This window comes from Salmo trutta, chromosome 3, assembly GCF_901001165.1.
Source record: "Salmo trutta chromosome 3, fSalTru1.1, whole genome shotgun sequence".
Classification (NCBI taxonomy): domain Eukaryota; kingdom Metazoa; phylum Chordata; class Actinopteri; order Salmoniformes; family Salmonidae; genus Salmo; species Salmo trutta.
Genome location: NC_042959.1, coordinates 16,446,732 through 16,461,181, shown reverse-complemented (window position 1 = coordinate 16,461,181; position 14,450 = coordinate 16,446,732). Strand labels below are relative to the sequence as shown.

Genomic DNA, 14,450 nt, shown 5'->3' with positions numbered 1-14,450 from the left:
ATCTTGCTGCTTTCATGTGAAAAAATACCTAGCTAATCATCATAAATTATAGAAAAGCTACTGGTAACACCCAATCAGCCGGGGTGCTGTACATGAACAAAATGGAAAGCCAATTTTGCTACTCAACTTACTTACTTAATCCTCTTCGTGCTTTGAGGCAGATAAGATATCCACAAGAGAGCACCACTGCATCCAGTTTGCGACCTTCTTGGATAGGGTTCGCCAGGTGAGACCACACTTTGCTACTGAATGCTACATGTCATTCATTACATGTCATCTTAGAAAAACAAATGAAGTGCCTTCCAAAGAGACCTTTAAAGTAGAATCCAGGTGTATCGGAGGCGATTTGGAATCTTGTTCTCTGATGAGGTAACCCTGCCTGAGACTTGTCAGCCCAATTGTTCCCCTTGGCCCAAGAGAGTCTGATTGTTAATGGAGAGGTTTTCTTTTTTTAAACCAAATCTAAATGTTTTATATAAATGGCATGTTACAGAAAGGTCCAGACACCTTTTTGGGATTTCACATGTTTTTGAGAAACTTACCCCAAACAGCAAAACACTTCCTCATCCTTGTGTAGTGTGGAGGCCCTGAAAAAACATAAACGAAGGCACAAAAAACACTTGAATATGTAATTTTAGAAATGGCAAAGCCGTGAGTATAGTGATACAGGTCTTTAGATGTTGTACACATGAAATTGTGTCATTCAAAACTTTATCCTCAACGTTATATTCCATTCTGATGCGATATCTCTCCGTCTGTTCTACATGTAACTGCCAAAAAAAGGAAACACTTGAGGAAATTAAGGATACAAAGCATATTGAAAGCATGGGGTGCTTCCACACAGGAGGTTCCAGACACTTGTAGAATTTTTGCCATGGCGCATTTAAGCTGTTCTGGTGGCTTGTGGTGGACCAACACCCTATTAAAACTTCTTACGGATCAAATCCCGTTAACGGGATTGATTTGACAACATCTGGTGAAACTGCAGAGCGCGAAATTCAAAAGAAATTATACAAAATATTTAACTTTCACAAGTGCAATACACCACATTAAAGCCTGACTTCTTGTTAATCTAGCCACCGTGTCAGATTTCAAAAAGGCTTTATGGCGAAAGCAAACCATGCTATTATCTGAGGCTAGCAAACAAACACATGACAATCATAATTCAACCCCCCAGGCGCGACACAAAACTCAGAAATAACGATATAATTCATGCCTTACTTTTGACGATCTTCTTCTGTTGGCACTCCAATATGTCCCATAAACATCATAAATGGTCCTTTTGTTCGATACATTCCGTCGTTATATCTCCAAAATGTCCATTTATTTGGCGCGTTTTATTCTGAAAAACACCAGTTCCAACTTGCACAACATGACTACAAAGTATCTAAAAAGTTACCTGTAATCTTGATCCAAACATTTCAAACAACTTTCCTAATACAACTTTAGGTATTTTTTAACGTAAATAATCGATAAAATTTAAGACGGGATAAACTGTGTTCAATACAGGACAAAAACAAAGTGGAGCGAGCTTTCAGGTCGTGCGCCCCAACCACAACACTACACTAGACTCGACCCTCGTTCTGACAAGCAATACTTCTTCATTACTCAAAAGAAAAACATCAACCAATTTCTAAAGACTGATGATATCCAGTGGAAGCGATAGGAACTGCAAGCAAGTGCCTTTGAAATCTAGATCAGCATAGAAATCCCATTGAAAACACTATCACCTCAAAACAATTATTTCCTGGATGGTTTGTCCTCAGGGTTTTGCCTGCCAAATAAGTTCTGTTATACTCACAGACATAATTCTAACAGTTTTAGAAACTATCTAAATCTACCAAGTATATGCATATCCTAGCTTCTGGGCCTGAGTAGCAGGCAGTTTACTTTGGGCACACTTTCATCCGGACGTGAAAATACCGCCCCCTAGCCCAAAGAGGTTTAAGACACTTTATGTAGGTGTTTCCTTTATTTTGGCAAACACTGGAACAGCTGGATAGGGTCAATGTCTCGAGTCATACAAAAGGGAATATAACATTGTGGATAAAGTTCGGAATGACACAATCTCATGTGTACAACATCTAAAGTCCTGCATCCCTATACTAAGAGCTTTGATGTTTCTAAAAGACATATTTGGGTGTTTTTAATTTCAAACTTGTATGTCATCTGTAAATACGAATAAAATTGTTAAATTACGATCCTAGTTGTTTTAGCCACAGAGAGACAGCAACCTTCCCTCTAGCCATGATTGGCTGAAACAATGAGTGGGCTGGACATGCCGAGATATGAGTTTGGATTGTGTGGTTGCTAATTTCTGTATTACCAAATGAGGAGAGACAAACTTCACACACCAGTCAGAGTTATACTTAAACTACATCTTTAATTAACCTCTCTGGGCTAGCGTCCCACCTACTCAACAGCCAGTTGAATCCCGAGGTGCGTTATTCAAATACCTTAGAAATGCTATTACTTCAATTTCTCAAACATATGACTATTTTACAGCATTTTAAAGACAAGACTCTCGTTAACCTCTCTAGGGTCGGCGGGACGAAATCGTCCCACCTACGTAACAGCCAGTGAAATCCTGTGGCGCGTTATTCAAATACTTTTCTAATAGTAAATCGGAGTTTGGTGAAGGCTAAACTTGCTGGGTGTCTAAATAGCTAGCCCTGTGATGCCGGGCTATCTACTTAGAATATTGCAAAATGTGCTTTCACCGAAAAGCTATTTTAAAATCGGACATATCGAGTGCATAGAGGAGTTCTATACCTATAATTCTTAAAATAATTGTTATGCTTTTTGTGAACGTTTATCGTCAGTAATTTAGTACATTTTTAGTAAAGTCACCGGAAGTTTGCGGGGGGTATGCTAGTTCTGAAAAATCTGTTTTTTTATATAAATATGAACTTGATTGAACAAAACATGCATGTATTGTATAACATAATGTCTTAGGAGTGTCATCTGATGAAGATCATCAAAGGTTAGTGCTGCATTTAGCTGTGGTTTGGGTTTATGTGACATTATATGCTAGCTTGAAAAATGGGTGTCTGATTATTTCTGGCTGGGTACTCTGCTGACATAATCTAATGTTTTGCTTTCGTTGTAAAGCCTTTTTGAAATCGGACAGTGTGGTTAGATTAACGAGAGTCTTGTCTTTAAAATGGTGTAAAATAGTCATATGTTTGAGAAATTGAAGTAATAGCATTTCTAAGGTATTTGAATAACGCGCCACGGGATTCCACTGGCTGTTGAGTAGGTGGGACGATTTCGTCCCACATACCCTAGAGAGGTTAAATCTGGCAATGCGGTTGCATTCACGAGATGTTAATCTATAATTCTTTGAATGACAATATTAGATTTGACCAATGTTTTCGAATAGTAATTTAGTAAATTGTAGCGCTGATCAACGGATGCATTTGAGGGAAAATATTTTCTGAACATCACGCGCCGATGTAAAATGCTGTTTTTATATATAAATATGAACTTTATCGAACAAAATAATGCATGTATTGTGTAACATGATGTCCTAGGAGTGTCATCTGATGAAGATTGTCAAAGGTTAGTGCATCATTTTAGCTGGTTTTCTGCTTTTGGTGACGCCTGTCTTTGCATTGAAAATAGCTGTCTGTAATGTTTTGTCAATGTACTGTCGTAACATAATCAAATTTTATGCTTTTGCCGTAAAGCCTCTTTGAAATCGGACAATGTGGTTAGATTAAGGAGGTGTTTATCTTTCAAAGGGTGTAAAATAGTTGATTGTTTGAGAAATTGAAATTATTAGATTTTTGCTATCTTGTCAAGCAGTCCCGTTACCGGGATGAGAATGGGAAGGGGTCCCATAGAGGCTAAAGGGGTTGCGGTCTGCCGTGAAGCTTTTATCCATGTATACAGGTAAGAATCTAGTTACAAACTCAGATATTATACGTTTCTAATTTTGTCAGTTGTTTTCATTGCAAGCTAAAGCATACTGTTAGCTAGCCAGCTGGAGTTCGATGGCTGGCTTGCTAACTAACATTAAACCTAACGTTATTTGTTTAACTTTAGCTTGCTATTACAATCGGTTTGTATTGCTAGTAATGTTACTCTATGGATTGGGATTATAGTTTTTTTTTTAGCAAGCTAATGTTAATGTGACATGTCTAAACAAAAGATCCCAAGTTAAAGCTTGCTGTTAGCTAGCTAACATTAGCTGATGTTAGGTGGCTGGCTTGCTAGTTAACGTTAACTTATGTGTATGAGGTGTGTGTAACGTTAGTGATGTTCTCTCAGAATGCCATTTTGCGCTGTTAGTTATAGCCTAATGTTAGCTAGCTAATATTGAACCTATTGGTAAACTTTAGCTAGCTATGACAATTGGTTTGTATTGCTAGTTAAATTTGCTCTAGCTAGCCAGCTGACGTTAGATGGCTGGCTAGCTACAGTAGCTAACATTACATGTATGAACTGTGTGTAGTGATATCTCAGAATGCCATTTCACATCTATTGTATAATAATTCTTAAATATTTGTATCTGGAATTTGAACTACATGCATCATTTCATCAACTATGGAGTTGGGAAAACATGTGGACATGAATTGTGATAACTGCAGTGGCCAAAACAAGAACAAGTTTGTGCTCTGATATTGTGCCTGTTGAACAATGCACAAGCTCCACCACAATCTGTACTTTCACTTCCTGATTACAGGCCACACCAAGTTTTACCCCGACTGGTTCTTCGGCCTCATCAAACAGCACTTCAGAAAGACCAGAGTGAACACTTTGTCTGAGATTGTTGGTGTTGTGAAGGACAACACTCTGACAGGGCTCAACATCCCACAGCTGATTGGACTGGAGGATGGTACGGTGCTGGTGGAAAGCTATGGCTGGCAACAACACCTCACTCCGTACTTCAGGCCACTGCCACAGATCAAGCAGTACCAGCACTTCAGGTAACAAAAATATTTTCATTGTGTGAGGTTATTCTTATCTAAGCTTGGGAGGTGAAATGATGTTGTGCAGGGGTGTAATGTCTTCTGATTTTGGTTGTTATTCCCTGTATAACAGCTTTGATGCTGCGCAACGCTGACATCCTTCCTCCCATACATGGTCTGCCTGTAAAAGCACCACCTGGACTGGACACAGCAAGACAAACTAACTTTTTGACAAGATAAAGGAGTTTTAAGACGAATAGGCTATGGACATCACATGCCCTGCACCAAAGTCAAGGGCAGGACAGAAACAGGCTCTCAGAATATAGATTCCCTTCATGCGTGGTTTGGACGGACCAGTCATCAGCACTATCTGCAGTGCCTCTACTCACATGACTCTCTCCTAACACACACACTATACGTTGCTGCTACAATTGTTTGGTTTATCCCGCTGCTCAGCCACTTTATCCCTGATTGTATGCATATAACAACCTCGTCTATCACTGATATCGTTATTGATGTTGTTCTTGTACATAATTTATAGTTTATTTGTATCTATTTCTGATATTGTGATAGCTGTACATTACTTCTCTATTTCTATTTTTGGCAACTTTTACTTCACTACATTAGTAAAGAAAATAATGTACTTTTTACTCCATACATTTTCCTTGACACACAAAGTACTCGTTACATTTTGACAGGAAAATTGTCCAATTCACACACTTATCAAGAGAACATCCCTGGTCATCCCTACTGCCTCTGATCTGGCAGACTCACTAAACAGAGATGCTTTGTTTGTAAATTATGTCTGAGTGTTGGTGTGTGCCCCTGGCTCGCCGTCAATAAAAATAATACAATTGTCCTGTCTGGTTTGCTTAATATAAGACATTTTAAGTGGTTTATATTTTCACTTTTGATGCTTGAGTACATTGTGCCCCTGGCTTTCCCTCAATAAAAAAGATTAAAATACAATTGTGCTGTCTGGTTTAATATAAGGAATTTGAAATGATTTATACTTTTACTTAAGTATGACAATTTAGTACTTTTTCCACCACTGGATGAGGCTGGGGCTTAAAACATTTACTTTACATGACCCATCAATTTAGACAAGTGTGTCTGGGTAAGCGTCATCTAATATTTATTTAAAAAAAATTGATGGACACTTTCGGTTTACCTGGAATTTATCATTATTGTAGGCTACTGCCACTTTTAGTCTTAATCTTGACTACACTACTCACTGTTTAGCACATGACCTCATGTGAATCCTCAAAGAGATGGGTGGGGCTGGCTTAAGAGGGTGTGAACAATGCTGAATGAAAGAGAGCTCTCTTGGTACCAAAACATTCAAAGGACCTTTTCTCGAAAGTGAGTTTACAAGTGTATCAACTTTAAAAGTAGGAAAACTTTCCCTTTGTTCCTCAAAAATGCAGTGTACTGTATGATATACCATTTTGTAGCTCTGTCTCTACTTTTATCCAATGTAAAAAAAAACATTTCAAATTTTGCAAAATAACACTGAATCCATGTGATGAGTCACATTTACATCGAACATAGCGGTTTGATTGTAAAAAAGAAAACGTATCAAATCAAATGTTATGCGTCTCATACACATATGTGGATAAAAGGACAACATTAGACACTTAAAAATAACTATATATATATGAGACACCATAGTATACAGTAACATGAAAGCTAAGGTGGTGACCTTATGACATAACAGGCTTGTCAGGTTTACCAAAGAAATGGGTCACAGGTTGGAACATTTTACAGGAAGTATTGAACACTATGTTCCAGCCAATGAGGCATGCTTTCAAGTTTGAAAACTTGATTTTCGGTTCTCGTTTAAGCACAGACCAAACAAACACCACCTCCCTAGAGGCTACGTACCATGATGGTCAGATTAGGGGTTGCTGTGATTATTTTCAGTGCAGTGTGTAAGTACAATTTCATCACTGGTAGTATATTAAAAATATTGTTGTGGTGCCGTGCAATTCAAAATAGTTCAAGGTTCTTGAATGATAGGATAAATTGACATTTAGAATGTTCAACCAACACACATACTGTTTTCCCAGTAGAAGAATTCAACTATGAGGAAATGCACTGGTACAAGCAAACTGTGGGACGTATTCCACAACTTGTCGCATCAATGCAGAAATACTTTACAGAGCCTGTGTTTCACTCTGGATATAACAATTCACACTTCAATGTAAAATTGCCTCAACAGATGTTTCTCCTTACTCTCATGAAGAAGTTCCCAGAAGATGAAGCCCTGTATTACTGTGCAATTGGAAGAGAGCTGACTTTGGAAATTCAGAGATGGCACATCTGTCTTTAAAAGGTTAATTAATTGTACTTTGTATTTATAAGTTATGTTTGTCACGTCTGCTTCTGTTCTCCCTCTCTGGCGCTCGAGGGCACCAGGCTGCCTTTCATTACACTCAACTGTCACCCTCATTACGCGCATCAGCGCTCACTGGACTCCTTCACTTTTGATTGCCATCCCTATATCTGACTGTTTCCTCTGTTTCATCCCCGTGTCAGCATTATAGTCGTTTACGCTTCCCCTGTCCAGAAGCTGTCCGTGTTCTGTTTCATGTCAGTGTTTTATTAAATGTTCACTCCCTGTACCTGCTTCTCGTCTCCAGCGTCTGTCCATACAATGTTAATTGGAGAAGAATTTGTTCGGTAATTAAACTAAACATTTGCTCGGTACATTAGTAATTTATCAGATATCAGAAAGTTTGCAGTAAAATATGTTTGTCTTATATTATTTGAGAGTCTAATAATTACTCAATATGTTCTGATTAATTTAGGAAACGGTCAGAGGTCTGACTACAAGACAGTGGAGCAACAGCCAGAGTCGGACCCAGTCCATCCAGGAGACTCAGTGACTCTGCAGTGTACAGTACTCTCTGAGACCTGTACAGGAGAACACAGTGTGTACTGGTTCCAAGCCATCAAAGGAGAATCTCATCCAGGAGTCATTTACACCCCTGGGAACAGGAGTGTGAGAAGAGCCCTGAGACTGCCTCTCCTACACAGAGCTGTGTCTACAGCCTCTCCAAGAACAACCTCAGCCTCTGATGCTGTGACTTACACAGCAAAAAGTCCAGTGTTGAATTAACTCCCACAGAGTTGATTTCAACACTTTTTGAGGGTTTATATAGGTCCACACTCTCCAGAGTTAAATTAACACTTTCAAAATAGTTAAACATTTAACACTCTGCCAGAGTTCCTTCTTTAACTCGCAAAACAGAGTTAAAGTAACACTAAGGGATTAGACAACTAACACTGCTCCGAGTTAATTTTTATTAACTATTTGGGTAGTGTTAATTTTTATTAACTATTTGGGTAGTGTTAATTTCACTCCCTAAAGTGTCAATTATCTACACTGAAAAAATGTTAAAATGAATTGTTAATTTATTCAATATTATTTAATTAAATATATTATTATAATAATAATAAGAAGAAGAAGAAGAATGAATCACAATAAACAATCATTGTCAAAAACATTTATTTGTGCCTTTTCTCCTAGTGCAGTCAGTTGAATTAAAACATTGTAAATGAAGGTATAATGTACATACTTTCATCTGAAACATTGTATGAGCTTTGAATATCAAACGGTTTATGAAATTTAAGCTCAGACATTTTTAGTAGACATCTTTCCACACTTCGTAATACTCTGAATGCATGATGATGGTCATCAAAATTCTCTGTAAATAGCTTGTTTGTCAACAACAAAAAAGTGATCTTCAACCAAAAGTACATCACTTATTTGACAAAAGACTGGCATGTCTTCTTCCATTGCACTGCAAATAACTAGTCCAGCTTTATATTCTACACCATCAACTTTAACCCAACTAGTTGAGAAAACATCTTTTGACAAGATCGTTTCAAGCATTTCATTGTTGACGACATTCTCATCTCTGAAGAGAAAAGATTTAATTGGCCCATACTCATTTTGTTTGAGGGGGAAGGTTTCTCAGTGATAAGCAATGGCCATCTGATGCTTTTTAGCAAGCGATTTGGTTATGTTTTTGACATTTTTAAAACAATCTTTAAACAGCTCGTGTTTGGCCTCAAACCTCATCCACCACGTATGTAATAAGGGGCCAATTTTCCTTACAGAAGATGGGTAATGGATCATAAAATGATGCTTAGGTATCAAGTTTCTATGTGGATACAAGTGCTTAAATAGTTTGTGGTGGTCAACAATCAAATGCTTTAAATATATTGTCATACCTAGAGTGAGGGAAGGTGAAAAAAACTATGTTCATTATTTGAAGTAACAACAGTAACAAATTCCAGTTTTTGTTTCCTGCAGGAATAATGTCAAACAGTGGGATGTTTTTCACAAGACACCATGTCTGAATAGAATTCAAACCAATGCCATTGCCAACACTCTCCAAAATAATCTTTGTAGGACGATTTTTTAGTTCTAAAAATCCATAATCAAAACAATAAATCCTGGAAAGCAAGTCCTGTTCTGACAAAGTGTTGCGTGAGATATCCAAAAAGCAATTTGATCTCATACTGAACCACACCCTCAAGAAGATCATGCATGATATCAAATGAATAGTTATTACGAACATGGAAATACTTCAATTAATTAAACGGTTTGCCTTGCATGGGATGAGACGCTTATCCATTGTGATGTAGAAGCTCTCAATCTTGCTCTTCTGACGCCCAACAGCGAGGAGGTACGGCTGCCGACCCTGCTGGTTGCGGAGATGCTCCTCCAAACTGCATGGTGATAAATAGCTTTTCTAGAGACTCAGAGTGAAAAAATGTGAAAGCATTAAGAAACCTGTTCAGCAGACACAGCATCATGTGTATCCTCAATTCTTTGTCTCTTGCTAGGGACATCATCTAGGATTATAGTTGATGCACTTGAGCTGAAGCTTGAGTCAGACGTCTCAGAAGCAGAAGACAAGGAGAAATCAGAGAATTCTAAAGGATTAGAAAAAATGCAAATAATTATGTAAGGTGTAAAGTGCTTTATTATACCTGCCTTGATATCTCACCCTGATCTGAGAATAGTGTCAGCACCACATTGCCTTGTCCAACGAGGTCGCTGAATATTTCTGCATCAACTTCTGTCCCTGTTGCATCCTTGTATATAACTTTTGCATCAGGTGGCAGGCAAAATCTCTCGATGACTGGAAAAGATAGTAAGGTCAAACTGAATGTGCCTTTGAAGTCAGCACTGTTTCTTGCCTCACAGCGAATAACTGTTCACGTTAGATACATACATCCACCACTGTATAACCCTTAAATAGACCTAGAGCATTTTCCCTCACATAACCCATTCTCTCTTAAGTCCAAATTGATGATTGGCTTTTTTTATTGACTGTTTTGGTGTATATTAATACTTTACACTCTATGAAGCACACATTACAGAACTGAAAGTGATTAGCAATTTAACCCCATTTACCGTATAAAAGAGTCTGATAAAGGCATGTAAAGAAAATCAGAATCGACAACATTAAGGAGCTTGCACAACGAGCTTTTAAAGCCATGCTAACCGTTTTCATGGAATTGCATAAAGTCAAACCGTCCTTCATCCTCATCCAGCTTCACATGTTTCTGCTGTTGGCTGTACTTCACCTGGACCAGCATTTTGACTGAGACATGCAAGGAAGTTTGACAAAGTAAATAAACATTTAAAGGAAGAACGATAAAGATTAAAGCTAAGTCGACAGTGTTACACCATTTTTGGTGACCCATCAGATTCTGTGACCTGCACTGTTGGAAAAAGTACACATTTTCAGAAAATCGCGCTGTGACTGAGATATTAAAATGCTGCTTATGCATTGACTCATCAGTATTTAATGAAGCACTTAAATGTTTAATAAATGTTTAATATCAGTCACAGCCCGATTTTCTGCAAATGTTGTACTTTAGCTTTAACTTAGTAATTTCAGTACAATTAACTGGTAATACTTATATACTTTTACTTAAGTAAATGATCTGAGTACTTTTTCCAACACTGCAGGTCATAGAATCTGATGGGTCACCAAATACAGTGTACGCTGGTCACACAGACAACACGTGAAACACCGTCTGCATGTTGGGACGTGTTGTTTGCGGCCCCTTTGATGTTCAAAGTGAAGGGGGGAAAAAGACGTTAGCTCCAGCCTCAAACAAGATTTTATACAGTGAAAAAACATAACGCTTTGTTTTTCCTTTCAATAAATCATCATTGATAAAGTTGGAGACGGTTTAAGTAACAAACTGTTAGCTAGCTTACCATACACTTCTAGCTAGCTAATCACCAGGACAAATTTGCTGCTCAGACCTGGCAACAAACACGGTTTTGTTAGGCATATATTCTCTGTAGATGTTTCATTGTTCATACTCAAATTATCAGCATCAATTTATAATTGTTTCAGTAAGTTTGAGTTAATTGCACTTACCGTGTAGTACTGCATGGGAGGGAGAAAATGGCGCCGACTTGTCTCCTCTGTCTCCAACCGAATAAGTGAAATGCATGGGCGGAGCTTAATTACATCTCTGCGGAGTTGGGTTAACACTGACCGGATCAACTCTGCCAAATAACTCCAACACTGAACACCATTTAAATCAGAATGTGTTAAAATTACACTCTGGGAGTGAAAATCAACTCGGAAATGTTTAACCCTGAAATTTCAACACTCCAATTTTTGCTGTGTACTACTGTGCTTGTGGGGAGATCCTGTTTGGCAATGGAACCAAACTTAACATCATTAAAGGCACAACTTATTGTTAAATTGATAAATTACCTTACACTTGAAAATCTTTATGTAAACATTCAAGCATATTTTACAGATACCATTATTTAGTTTAAATGAGTCGAAGCCAAATAAATTGTTTTATTAAATTTGCATGCTTAACATAAAACAAGATTAATGTATTTTTTGTACCAGGAAGCACAGTGGATCCCATTGTCCTCAGCTTGGGAGCAGCAGTGGCTGTGTGTGTGAGTGTCATTTTTATTCTTGTTTGTACCAAAAACAAGAGGCAAATGTGATCGTTGTAAAGGTAAGACATTTTAGACATACTGTACATATCTATTGTTTTGTGTCAAATGTGTTAACTATGATCATTTGTAAGTAAAATATAACATCATGGGCTGACACCTCTGAATGTTATACTGTGTCTCTCAGCATATTCACCATGATGATAACCTCTCATCAGAGCAGTCAAGTGGTCAGTTATGTAACATCTATATTATCCAATGTGTGAAAACAAGAGGTACATTGCCTGTTATACAGGAGTGTATATATTAGTGTATATGTGTATATTTGTGAATAAATCACTAAGTACAGCAGTAACCCATGAGATGTTGCGGCAGTGTTGTGTATCATAAAGAAAACCTGTATATTCTTAATTATAACCTGCAGCTTTAATTTGGCCAGCTCTCAGTTGATCAAAAAAGTGGTTGATAGTTTTATTTCAATGTATGTACTCTTAAAGCCCCACATTTTAGATGTGGTGCTTTAAGATGTCAAATTACCCTCATATTCACTAGCTTATTTATTGTCCAGAAACCTGTAGTGTAACTTAAAATATTATATTGAACAATGTCAACATGCTGAAAACATCAGTTTAGGTATTGGTCATTAAAAAGTAAATGCTTTAGAAATGATTTTGCTTTATTAAAACATTGGTTTTCCATAGCCATAGCCTGTCATTAACTAGTAAGATAAAATATAACACTAAGACTAGGATTCACTCAGATCCACGTTAGATCCGTGTTATAGCACGCTTGAAATTTCAAAGGTCATTTCTGAGCTGACATCTGCAGTGTTCACCGTGAAAGCGATATCCTGAAATGTCGGGGAAAATAACTCTAAAAGCTTCATTGTTGGCAGTCCAGCTCCCTATGTAGGTAATTGAATCCTAGACTCAGAATGCACATTTCCTTTGAACATACTTTTCATGTTATTATTTAGACTTTTCTGTTATTGTGCACAATGGAGTTTTTATTTACTGTACTCTCTTAATTAGGTGCCAAACACAGATCTGTTAAATTACGCTGCATTGCATTTCTCTGAGAAGAAAACTAAAAGAGGAAGAAATAAGAGAGAGACACCACAGGAGAGTGTGTACTCTGATATCAGGTACTCAGACTGGGAGTGAACTTTGTTTCAGATACAGTATGGACAAAATTATCTCAGTCAAGCATCTCTAGTTAGACAAAATGTAAGCGTTTTGGTTAAATAATCTCAGGACATTGCTTTCGGATTAACTTTTACAATATTACAATACAATATCCTAATGCAATACCATAGACAATACCATAGACAATGGAATGACATCCATGTTTCTGCTCAGTACTTTGTTGAAGGACCTTTGGCAGTGATTACAGCCTCGAGTCTTCTTGGGTATGACACCTGTATTTGGCGACGTTCTCCCATTCTTCTCTGCAAGCTCTGTCAGGTAGAATGGGGATCGTCACTACACAGATATTTTCAGGTCTCTCCAGAGATGTTCATTCGGATTCATGTCCAGGCTTTGGCAAGGAGACTCAGAGGCTTGTCCCGAAGCCACTCCTGCATTGTCTTGGCTGTGTGCATATGGTCGTTGTCCGGTTGGAATGTGAACCTTCGCCCCAGTCTGAGGTCCTGAGCGATCTGGAGCAGGTTTTCATCAAGGATCTCACAGTACTTTGCTCCGTTCATCTTTCCCTCGATCCTGACTATTTTCCCAGTCCCTGTCACTGAAAAACATTCCCACAGCATGATTCTCCCACCACCATGCTTCACCGTAGGGATGGTGCCAGGTTTCCTCCAGATGTGACGTTTGACATTCAGGCCAAATAGTTCAATCTTGGATTCATCAGACCAGAGAATCTGGTTTCTCATGGTCTGAGACTCCATTAGGTGCCTTTTGAGGCAAGTATAACAATTTAATACTTTTTCCACCACTGTGAATATGTATATTTGGTCAAATATTTGGTAGTTTTCAATGTATCATAAATGTATTATTGTTATTTATTTTTTGTTCTTCCATATGGTGTCTCACACATTTGTCAGTAAACTGTAAACAATCTGCACTTTTATTTGACCATATAATGTTGCAAAATATTCAAATGCATATTAAAACCTTTTCTTTTTTGGGTCAACCTTACACAGTATGCTTCACACTCAGCATTAAAGGGGAAGCTCAGCATTTTACAACTTCATGTAAGATGGTTCCTCACCGTGAAAGTAGTCAAGACAAAATGTAATCCAATGGTCGGTTTTCTCTGAACAGGAACTACAGACTTCAGCTAACTTTAGCCACAGCTTATCACTCCCATTGATAGTTAGCTATCGGTGACTAAATTTAGCGTGAATTTGTAGTGGCTGTTTTCCAGACACAGAATAAGCCTAGTCCTGGGCTATATAGCTCTTTGAATGGAAAATCTCTATTGAGAATGTTTTTATTTGTGGTCTAGACTTAATATGTGTCTGGGATATATGGCACCACTAAGCAATATTTTGCTGTAAAGTAGGCCAAAAAATGTGTGCACAACATAAATCTTTACATTGCATACAGTACATGGCTGAAAACGGG

At 37.9% G+C, this 14,450-nt stretch overlaps 1 long non-coding RNA gene across 1 annotated transcript; it reads left to right on the top strand.

Annotated features, from left to right (window-relative positions):
• The first annotated feature begins 6,568 nt into the window (after positions 1 to 6,568).
• LOC115169369 (uncharacterized) lies at positions 6,569 to 8,350 on the top strand. The gene is made up of 3 exons (XR_003870855.1): positions 6,569 to 6,844; positions 7,135 to 7,248; positions 7,724 to 8,350. It is a non-coding gene; the product is annotated as an uncharacterized LOC115169369 (long non-coding RNA).
• Positions 8,351 to 14,450: the final 6,100 nt, after the last annotated feature.